This window comes from Triturus cristatus, chromosome 5_2, assembly GCF_964204655.1.
Source record: "Triturus cristatus chromosome 5_2, aTriCri1.1, whole genome shotgun sequence".
Classification (NCBI taxonomy): Eukaryota; Metazoa; Chordata; class Amphibia; order Caudata; family Salamandridae; genus Triturus; species Triturus cristatus.
The window spans coordinates 792363675-792375097 of record NC_140588.1 but is presented as its reverse complement, the minus strand read 5'-3'; the positions used below and the strand labels follow the sequence as shown (position 1 = coordinate 792375097).

Below are 11423 nucleotides of genomic sequence, written 5' to 3'. Positions count from 1 at the left end.
ATCTAAAAAAATGCCAGAGAACAAAAAGACCCCGTAGGGGGAAACAATCCAAAGTCGCCACCCCGTCGGGAAACAGTCCAGGACAGCCGACACGTGTTTCGTTACAATATGTAACTTTTTCAAGGCTTAAATGTTTCAGTAAAGCGAATTGTAAATGAGTCAGAGTCCATGTGATGAGCCGTCGCCCATTGATCGACACAATGTCCTGGAGTAATCCTTGGCTTTTTCACAAATAACGGATCCTTGGAGTGTATTTAAGTTTGATCAAATCAACATCAAATTTGTATATAGCCAACAAAGCATCTAGTTGCTGCTGGAAGTGCTATGATAGGTCCTTCCAAGCCAAATGTGCAATCAGCAGTTCGGGGGTCAGGCCATGGGATCTAAAATTCTCCCTAGCACCGCTCTGGACCAGGATCATAAACAGCTCCCTGAGCTCTGGATTTATCCCGGATTGCCTCAAAGTTGGCCAAGTCACTACTTTACTGAAAAAAACAGGCTTGGACACCAAGGATTTGAACAACTACAGACCCGTCTCCAATCTCCCTCTCCTGGCCAAAACTATGGAAAAGTGCGTTCTCCTTCAAATGACTCAGCACATGGACAACATCAACCTCCTGGACCCTCACTAATCGGGCTTCAGAAAAGGGTGCAGCACAGAGACAGCAATCCTTAATATCATAGATAATATATACAAGTCCCTTGATACAGACCAATGCTCCTTACTAATCCTCCTGGACCTATCGGCAGCCTTCGATACAGTGGAACATAAACTACTCATTAAGGTACTCCAAAAAAGGCTAGGGGCTGAAGGTGGTCTTACGCTGGTTCGGCTCCTTTCTCCAAAATCGCTCTCAAAGAGTCAAAATCAAAAACTTCTCCTCGGACCTTCACCCTGTCAGCAGAGGCGTCCCCCAAGGATCAGTCCTCTCTGAGCAACTTTTCAACATATACATGGAACCCCTCACCCCTATACTCAAAAGATCCAACATTCCCTCTCACCTTTATGCATACGACACCCAGATTTATCTTCAAACCTCCTCCATTGAAGACATCCAGAGACTCAATAACACTCTTAGAGAAGTCCAACACTGGCTCTCTCTAAACCACCTGAAATTGAATCAAGACAAAACAAAAATCCTCCTCATTTCCAACAAAACGGAGAACCCCCAAGTCACAGAATGGCTAAAAGCAATTGATGCTCTCAACGACAATCTCTCCCTGGCTGACTCCATCAAATCGCTGGGAATCACCCTGGACCCTAAACTAAGCATGGACAAACACATCAAGAACACTGCAAAGAGTGCTTTCCTCAACCTGAAACTACTTAATAAGTTAAAACCCTTCATCCCGACCCACGACCTCAAACAAGCGACTCAATCCCTGACACTTTCCAGATAAGACTACAGGAATGCTACCCTCACAGGCACAGCAAAATCTCACCTAGCTCCCCTCCAATCAACTCTTAATGTAGCTGCAAGAATGGTCACCGGAGTAAACAAACATGACCATATCAGAGTTGAAATGGCTCCCAGTTGAATTGTGAGCCAGTTACAGAACTGCCTGCCTCACGCACAAAGCCCTCCACACAGGGAAACCCGCCTATCTGGCCTCCAAACTCACGAAGGCCGGTCAGACAGGGAGCCTCAGGAGCTCCAATACTCTACTCCTTATCCCGCAAACAAAAAAACACAGCCCGATCCTTCTCTGGAAATGCACCTAAATATGGAACTCCATCCCAGTCCATATCAGGACTATCCCCTCCTTTCTAAAATTCAAAAGGCAGCTCAAAGACCTCTACCTCAATCGTACCTTCCCAAATGGATAGATTGCAACCAAAACTCACAAGCGTGCACATTACTACACTATGACACTTCATAACCAAGACCCCTACCTCATAGCTAGCCCGACTCCTCACCACTATTCCCCTGGATCGGAAGGATGCACGCTTGAACTACTGTGTTCACTATTTTTTTTTATAAATCTGTTTTATTGATTTTTTCAAACACTGTGACAAAAATTCAGCTCACTTGCATATGAACTCCTTTGGCAGAACACTCCTTATCAATAGCATTATATATCACACATGAAAGGGACATAGTCGTATAACAGTTTGTAGTCTGATAGCTCTATCCAGTTGCTCGGAACCCCTAACACAGTGCAGATCTAAAGCAGTGGTGTGCACAGCCCACTATTCCTATTTATGAGTACATCAAAATTGTCCCATTGAGTCCCTCAGCCAAATCTGTATCTACTACAAACAAATAGTAAGAAAACAAAACCATATAAAACCTCAACCACCTCGAACCTAGACCAGCTCCGTTATGCATATCCCCGACGCTGCCACTCGTCTACTCCCCATCTCTCATGGTAGTGTGCAGTGACTCAGTTGTGACTCACAGTCTTGTATCTAGATGCGTATTCTCGCGGTGCCTAGTCTAGATGTAAGTCATGCGTGGAACACTACGAGGTCACTCCGGCGGATCCCCCGCTGCCCGTTCTGGAGTCAACCCCCCCACTTGCTGTCTCGCCCCCCCCATCCACCTCCTCAACATGTCTGAGTGCCCGGAGTAGCTCCTCCCACTGTGCAGCTATGGGCGTCTTCCTCAGCCCTAATGTCTCCTCCCGTCTGATGGCAGTCCCCTCCGCTCCGGCCCATGCAGCGAGCGAGTGCCTCCATGCCCGCGGATGAGGTGGGTCCTGCGCCTTCCACCTCCTAGTTATGAGGCGTTTTGCGACCGCAAGTCCCAGGTCTAGGAATCGAGACGTCACCTTAGTTGCCGGCGTCCTGCGAGCGTGATGCAGCAGGTGGACCACCCAGTCAAAAGGTATGTCACGAGTAGTTATAGCACGCAGGGAGTCATGAACCGCACTCCAGTAGGAGAGCAATTTGCAACAACCCCACAACATGTGTATGAGGTCAGCCCCCAGCTCAGCGCACCTAGGGCACTTTGCGTCAGTACAACGAAAGTAGCTATTAAGAGCCGCAGGGGTAAGATACGCCCTGTGCATGACGAACAATTGTATCTGTCGGAGGCGCATATTTCTAGGTATACGCACCGGGCCTTTCAATATGCGTTCCCATTCTTTGTCTGCCAGCTGTCTCCCCAAGTCTGTTTCCCACTTGCCCCTGAGCGGCTCCAGGGTGATCGCCGTGTGTATCCGCAACGACGCTGCAAACCAGTGGATCAGCCGTCGGCCTCTCCCCATAACGTGTAAATACTGTATGTTGAGGTGTTGGTTGGGCTCCGCGGTCATATCTCCCCACCTGGCAACCAAAGTCCTAACTAAGGAGTGATAAGTCAGGAATTGTCCCGGCGGTAGTCCCCCCTCCTCCACCAGCGAGTGACACGAGAGGAGCACTCCATCCCGGTACAAATCTCCCAGGGTCTGAATATCTGCCTCTCGCCATTGTATAAGCGCGTGGGAAGTGAGCGGTCCCGTCGCTCTGGGGGTGCCCTCTAGCGGCAGTGCCGGCGCATATGGGATCGCGTGCCGAGTGAGGATCAGACTCCTGCGGAAGCAGCGATACGCCACAGCCAGGAGGAGCGGGGTTGGCACCGCAGTCCTAGTGGCCGGATGGAAAAGCACCAGCAACTGTTCAAGCGAGTATGGCGGCAGCATTGACGCGGTGTCCTCACGACCCCTATCTGCCAACCAACGAGCTATCCACTGCAGTTGGGCCGCTAAGTAATAATGCTCAAAACAGGGTACGGCCAATCCTCCTTGGTCTGTAGGGAGATAGAGTTTCTTGAGCGACATCCTATGTCGGCCATTCCCCCAGATGAAGTCCCTGAGAAGTTGTGACAGCTTGGTAAAGAAGGCCGCTGGGACATATAGGGGTAAGTTAGTAAAATAATATAGAAGCCGCGGGAGGATCACCATTTTGGACAGTGCCACTCTACCTGTGACCGTTAGCGGCAATGCAGTCCAGAAGCGTATCTGGGATTTTATAGCCGTAAAGGCCTTACCCAGATTGCCATCCAGTAGGTCCACCAGTTGGCGGTAGATGCGAAGTCCCAGATACCGGAAGGTGTCTCCCCTCCATTGTACTCTAGTTCCGTTCAAGATATATCCGGGATCCTGTCGCTCCTCGCCGAACGCGTAGAGACAAGATTTGCTGGCATTCACCCGAAGTCCCGAAAGGGCAGCGAAGTCGCGCAAAATTTGGTCTAACTGAGGGGGTATATCATCAACGTCTCTCACGTACACCAACAGGTCATCCGCATAGAGTGACACCTGATGTACTGCGTCCCCCAATGGAATGCCAGCCCCCATCCTCTCCCGTATAGTCACTGCCAGGGGTTCCATCGCCAGGGCGAACAGGAGTGGCGATAGTGGGCATCCCTGCCGAGTTCCCCTACAAATCGGTATGACGTCAGAGGTATACGGACCTAATCGCACCCGCACCGTAGGGTCCTTATAAAGAAGGTGAAAAAAGGCAACCCCCTATGTAAATTGTTTAAGGTCAGGGAACAGGGGGAAAAAAGGAACAACAAAATATAATATACAGTATCCCTCTAGACCTATATTATTTTCATTAGCGTGGGTTCACATAGAGAAAACACAACCACCTATTGAATGTATTGTTTTAAAAAAATATATATATATATTTATTTAATTTCTTTTGTTCATTATTTTTACGTACAAACAAAATTCATTTCTTGTTATCAAAAAGAACATACAAACATTTATTCCTGTTTTTATATGTGCAAAATTATACCAAAATTCATAGCAGGCTTTGTATATATTCTGATTTTTGAAAAACAAAATTAATGCAAAGTAGAAATAGATATTTTTTTGCAATAGCATACAATTATTGGCATTGATTCAAAAAACAAGAGAGGAAAAAGAACCCCCACACCATTTACACCTCTGCATACTCTTCACTCATGTCACTCTCATACATAGCACACACCCTACCCACCACAGAACCAATCAGCATGCACAGATGAACCAAAACAGGGGTGAACTGCTCAACCCTCTGATACTGTGCTGAACGCTGGGGTGTGTCATACACACTGGTCGACGCGCGTTTCGATGGCTTAATCTCCTTTAGTTGCCATCTTTTTCAAGACCTGTTACTGCATGATTAGGTAACGGGCATGGATGGGGAAATATATATTCTGAAAAGAAAATATAGAATATGAATTTTATAGATTTTGCATTGATGATAGTGTTGTTATTTATAACCCACGAGAGACTTCTTAAATTGTCTCCAAAAAATTGACTCAAGAATGTACATACTATCAAAGTTACAAATGTGCCACTAAAAGGTGTCCTAATTGTGTCAAATGAGACCCTTCCCGTGAGAAAATATCAAGAAAAAAGAAAAGACCACCAGAAAGTGATAAGTTGTTAAAAATCATAGTGCTAGGACAGATATCTTATGGCAACCAAAGCACGCTGCTTGTCTATCTAGGTCGTTCATTTAATGTTTTTAAAGATCTCACTACTCATGATTGCTTCACCACAGAACAAACTCAGGTAGGGAGAACACAGCAACAATCTCTGCCTGCTAAGTACAGATACATAGATCACAAACCTTTTTTCTGCGTTTGCCTTCTTGAAAGAAATTTTCTTGGGATCTGGAAATTAAGCAAATTGTTTTATCCCACAATGCGTATTCTAAATCTTATCTTGGTGGGTGCAACATTAGGTGCCAACCTTCCTTTGTTCATCACATATCTGTATATAACGACAGAAAAATATTTGCACAGAAAAGTCAGTGACATTACTGGTCGCCTGTCTTTGAATAGTTTGATAATGGTGATGCGGTGACAGCCTTTACTTTTATATGAGGAGAAATTAGCCTTAGAATAAGTCATGTACTTACTCGTATGAATATTGTTCGAGTATTCCCTTATGTTGTTTCTTATTTGTTCGTTTTATCCTTCTTTTGGTGGGCCACAGCTTATTGGATATCGTTTTGTCGATCAGTTGTTCTCTGCTACCCAATGGACCTAATGGTAATTTGGTAGAGAAGGAAGTATGCCTCTTATTTAGGAAGAGTTCTGTGTAGAGCCTACATGGTACATAGGGCTAGTACGAATTATCTTCCTAGGCAGCCTCTACAAGGTGAATATATGATTTATTGAGCCCAGTATCGTAGCAACAGGGCGTTTTTGGACTATTTTTCTTCATAACATCCACTCCAAGATGGCGCTGCTGTCAGCACAGCCACTCAAACAATCGCATAGCGAATTGTCACACAGTCGAGCTACGTCACAACACTCTGCAGGTGTTTCACATCAGAAACCCCCCCCCTTTTTTTCAGCATCATCCAGTATATATAAAAAAAAGCGCCAATTACTTCTTGGACGTTAGCAGGGCGACTGTACGTGGGGACGACGTTCGTGCGAAAAAAGATCAATTGTTGTAGGTAAGATACTCGATGGCAAGAGGGGGTTACGATTAGCCCTTCCTTGCAGGTGGGATTGGTATTAAGTGGTTCCGTAGTAAATCCGGGTTTTGCCTACGCTCATTGGCGAACTTTTTGGTAACACTTCTAGAATAATCTCCCGCAGTAGATTAACAGATCAAATTAAAGCTCCATAAGTAAGACACTTTTCGGATTGCAAAAAGAATATGGGAGCTAGAGAGCGTCTGTACAGCTTTTATTAGGATCGGTAACAAATGTTCCTTAAATTGGGAACACCCAATTATATATAGAGGCTGCCTAGGAAGATAATTCGTACTAGCCCTATGTACCATGTAGGCTCTACACAGAACTCTTCCTAAATAAGAGGCATACTTGCTTCTCTACCAAATTACCATTAGGTCCATTGGGTAGCAGAGAACAACTGATCGACAAAACGATATCCAATAAGCTGTGGCCCACAAAAAGAAGGATAAAACGAACAAATAAGAAACAACATAAGGGAATACTCGAACAATATTCATACGAGTAAGTACATGACTTATTCTAAGGCTAATTTCTCCTCATATAAAAGTAAAGGCTGTCACCGCATCACCATTATCAAACTATTCAAAGACAGGCGACCAGTAATGTCACTGACTTTTCTGTGCAAATATTTTCCTGTCGTTATATACAGATATGTGATGAACAAAGGAAGGTTGGCACCTAATGTTGCACCCACCAAGATAAGATTTAGAATACGCATTGTGGGATAAAACAATTTGCTTAATTTCCAGATCCCAAGAAAATTTCTTTCAAGAAGGCAAACGCAGAAAAAAGGTTTGTGATCTATGTATCTGTACTTAGCAGGCAGAGATTGTTGCTGTGTTCTCCCTACCTGAGTTTGTTCTGTGGTGAAGCAATCATGAGTAGTGAGATCTTTAAAAACATTAAATGAACGACCTAGATAGACAAGCAGCGTGCTTTGGTTGCCATAAGATATCTGTCCTAGCACTATGATTTTTAACAACTTATCACTTTCTGGTGGTCTTTTCTTTTTTCTTGATATTTTCTCACGGGAAGGGTCTCATTTGACACAATTAGGACACCTTTTAGTGGCACATTTGTCACTTTGATAGTATGTACATTCTTGAGTCAATTTTTTGGAGACAATTTAAGAAGTCTATCGTGGGTTATAAATAACAACACTATCATCAATGCAAAATCTATTAAATTCATATTCTATATTTTCTTTTCAGAATATATATTTCCCCATCCATGCCCGTTACCTAATCAAGCAGTAACAGGTCTTGAAAAAGATGGCAACTAAAGGAGATTAAGCCATCGAAATGCGTGTCGACCAGTGTGTATGACACACCCCAGCGTTCAGCACAGTATCAGAGGGTTGAGCAGTTCACCCCTGTTTTGGTTCATCTGTGCATGCTGATTGGTTCTGGGGTGGGTAGGGTGTGTGCTATGTATGAGAGTGACATGAATGAAGAGTATACAGAGGTGTAAATGGTGTGGGGGTTCTTTTTCCTCTCTTGTTTTTTGAATCCATGCCAATAATTGTATGCTATTGCAAAATAATATCTATTTCTACTTTGCATTAATTTTGTTTTTCAAAAATCAGAATATATACAAAGCCTGCTATGAATTTTGGTATAATTTTGCACATATAAAAACAGGAATAAATGTTTGTATGTTCTTTTTGATAACAAGAAATGAATTTTGTTTGTACGTAAAAATAATGAACAAAAGAAATTAAATAAATAAAACATTTTTTTTTAAAAAACCAATACATTCAATGGGTGGTTGTGTTTTCTCTATGTGAACCCACGCTAATGAAAATAATATAGGTCTAGAGGGATACTGTATATTATATTTCCTTATAAAGAAGGCCCACCATCTGCAGGAACCCCAAGCCAAGGTCGTATCGCAACAGCAGCACCGAAAGATATCGCCATTCCAGGCAATCAAATGCCTTTTCCAGGTCTAATATGAGACAGCCTGCCCTAGGCCATTCCTGTGTGCTATCTGCCGCTACCCTGAAAAACCTCCTCAGGTTCAAGGACGTGCTGCGTTTTGGCACAAACCCGATCTGGTCTTTATGAACTAGGTGCGAGACCACCGGCGCCAACCGCTCCGCCAACACCTTAGCAAGGATCTTACAGTCGGTGTTAAGAAGCGCTAGTGGGCGATAAGACCCCAGGTCCGTGGGGTCCTGATCCGGCTTGGGGAGAGACACCAGATAAGCCTCCCGCATCGAGGGAGGCAGTCCTCCTGCCTCAACCGCCGTCATGTACATCTTATGGAGATGCGGCACCAGGTGTTCCCGGTAGGCCTTGTAGAACTCCGTGGGCAGCCCATCCGGGCCCGGAGTTTTCCCAGATGCCATGGAGGATATGGCTTCTCCTATCTCCTCCAGCGTGAGAGGGCAATTAAGGGCCTCTAGATGCTCGGCAGTAGCCTTTGGCAGCTGCGCTTGTCCAAGAAACCGCTCTAAGTCATCTCCAGAACAATGACCTCGCGCGCGATACAATCGTGTATAGTGATCTACCAGAACCCTGTGAATCTCCCTTTGGGTGCACACGAGTTCTCCCTCCGGCGTGTGCATCGCTGCGATCGGGGCATGAGTGGCCTCCAGCCTCAAGAGCCAGGCCAGCAGCCGTCCTGCTCTGTCCGCCGAGGCATGTGTGCGAGCTGTGTGCGCCGCATAATTCAGACACCTCAGGCGCTCCAGGAGCGCAGCGTGATTCGCACGCAGGTCTGTCGGTTGATGCACTTGTTCACCGTTGCCCTCCCCCTCCCGCTCATACTGTAGCAGCTGGGACTCAAGACGAGCAAACGACCCCGCCAGCTGCCTCCGCATATTCCATGTGGCTCCCAAGCAGTGACCTCGGAGCACTACTTTAAGTGCATCCCATTCCACCCGCGCGTCACTCGCTGTGCCCTCATTGAGCTCATAATAGGAGAGGAGAGCAGTCTCCACTGAGGAGCGGAACTCCGGGTCCTCTAGCGCGGTAGGTTGAAGTCGCCATGTAGGTATGGGAGGGCGATCCGCCTCCCAGCTAAGCTGGAACTACTGTGTTCACTATTACGAGACTATGTAACTTTCCCTCTATTGTTATACAACGCACAAAGTCCTCTACTGCACCCTGTGGCTTCCTGTTCACTACTGCTATAATATGTGTTTTCCTCTTTGCAAAGTGTTGTAAAGCGCTCCGATACCTTCGGGTCTGGCTAGTGCTATATAAAACTCCTTAATAAAAAAAAAATGACCTGGCAATGGCAGAACTGCAGAAATGGCAGAAAGATAGACTTTTAAATTGCCCAAAGTGCCTTGCTGGGCCAACGTAATAAACAGTAGAATCTGAGGAAGGGGTGCAGAAAGAGGATCAACTTGCCACAAACTTGCTCCAATGGCAGACGTATACTGTTTTGGTGGAGGGAACCCCTGGCTGCCAGGATAACATTACAGACTTTGGTCCGAAGATTGAAACCTGTCAACTATTGCTGCTCAATCTCCACGCATGAAGGCAAAGTGTTTTCAGGTCAGGGTGCAGAACTCTGCCCTGTTGCCACGACAGAAGATCCTCCCAAAGAGGCAGCCTGATCGGAGTACCCATGCTCCTGCTCAATAGGTCGGGATACCAGACTCTCCAAGCCCAATCCCGAGCCACAAAAATAACTTGGGCCTGGTTGTTCCTGGTCTTCTTGAGAACTCTGGGGAAGAGGTATTGGCAGAAAGGCGTACAGATGACTTGAGAGCCACTCAAGACGAAAAGTGTCGCTGAGCAAGAGTAGCCTTGGAAACTCCAGTGTGCAAAACTGCTGACATTTCACGTTCTCAGGGCGAATCGATCCAACCAAGTCTATCCCCGTTCTTGGAAGAGAGCTTGTTCCACCTCCGGATGGGAACGCCATTTGTGATCTACTAGGAATTGATGGCTGAGTTTGTCTGCCCTCGCATTCAGCGAGCCCGCCAGGGGTTGAACCACCAGGGATATGCCCTCATGTCCCAGCCATGACCCAAACCCACCCTGTTTGTTGCAATACCACATGGAAGCCTTCCCTTGATTGAAGGAAGAAAGGCCTTCAATGCCAGCAGGATCGTTCAGAGCTCAAACATGTTGATGTGGAGTCCAGATTTCGCTGGAGACCAGAGTCCTCTGATCTCGATCTCTCCCAGATTGCCACTTCAGCTTAGAAGTGGCACATCTGTGACTACAGTCAGCTCTGGTTCGGGAAGGGAGAGGGATCTGCCACTAACCCAATAGCGGTTTGTTAGCTGCAGGTTATTTGCAATGCCCGCAGAGACCTGGACCATGTCGGAGAGATTCCCCATATGCTGTGCCCAATGAAACTTCAGGTCCCACTGCAGAGCCCTAATATACCAACCGGCATATGTCAGAAGAAATATGCAGGAGAGCATGAGGCCATGAGGCCCAACAGCCTCAGAGTCAGTCTCACCGAAATTCAGTATAGAGGCGAAACATCAGTATCATAGACTGAATATCCTGGGCTCGCCACTTGGGAAGATAGGCCCACGCCTGCACTGTATCCAGAACAGCTTCCATGAATGGGAGCGTCTGAGAGGAGTTAGGTGTGACTTTGTCACGTTGATAGTGAACTCCAGCAAGTGCAGAAGGTTCGCCATAGTCTTTTGATGGGAGATGACTGCGTGGGGCATCTTCAACAGCCAATCATTGAGGTAGGGAAAGACTGGAATCCCTGCCCTATGCAGATGAGCTGTAACCACTGCCATCATTTTTGTGAACACCCGAGGGGGGCTGGTAAGGCCGAAGGGGAGTACGGCAAACTGAAAGTGCTCATTGCAGACAGTGAACCACAAGTATCGTCTGTGGGCAGGCAGGACGGCGATGTGAAAATAAGCAGCCTGTAAATCTAGCGATACCATCCAGTGTCCTGGGCAGGGAGAGCTTGCACGAGTGCAAGCATTTTGAATTTCTCCTTTTTCAGGAAGAGGTTGAGAATACGCAGGTCTAAAATAGGACAGAGGTCTCCATTCTTTCCGGGTACCAGAAAGTAGTGGGAAAAACAA

At 46.2% G+C, this 11423-nt stretch overlaps 2 long non-coding RNA genes across 2 annotated transcripts; one reads left to right on the top strand and one right to left on the bottom strand.

The window, feature by feature from the left end:
* Positions 1-5021: 5021 nt before the first annotated feature.
* LOC146829272 (uncharacterized) lies at positions 5022-5893 on the bottom strand. Its single transcript, XR_014961946.1, has 3 exons — positions 5837-5893; positions 5546-5688; positions 5022-5126 (listed from the first exon to the last, which is right to left on the bottom strand). It is a non-coding gene; the product is annotated as an uncharacterized LOC146829272 (long non-coding RNA).
* Positions 5894-6327: 434 nt separating this feature from the next.
* Positions 6328-8028, top strand: LOC146829271 (uncharacterized). The gene is made up of 4 exons (XR_014961945.1): positions 6328-6382; positions 6781-6907; positions 7056-7198; positions 7618-8028. It is a non-coding gene; the product is annotated as an uncharacterized LOC146829271 (long non-coding RNA).
* The last annotated feature ends 3395 nt before the right edge of the window (positions 8029-11423 follow it).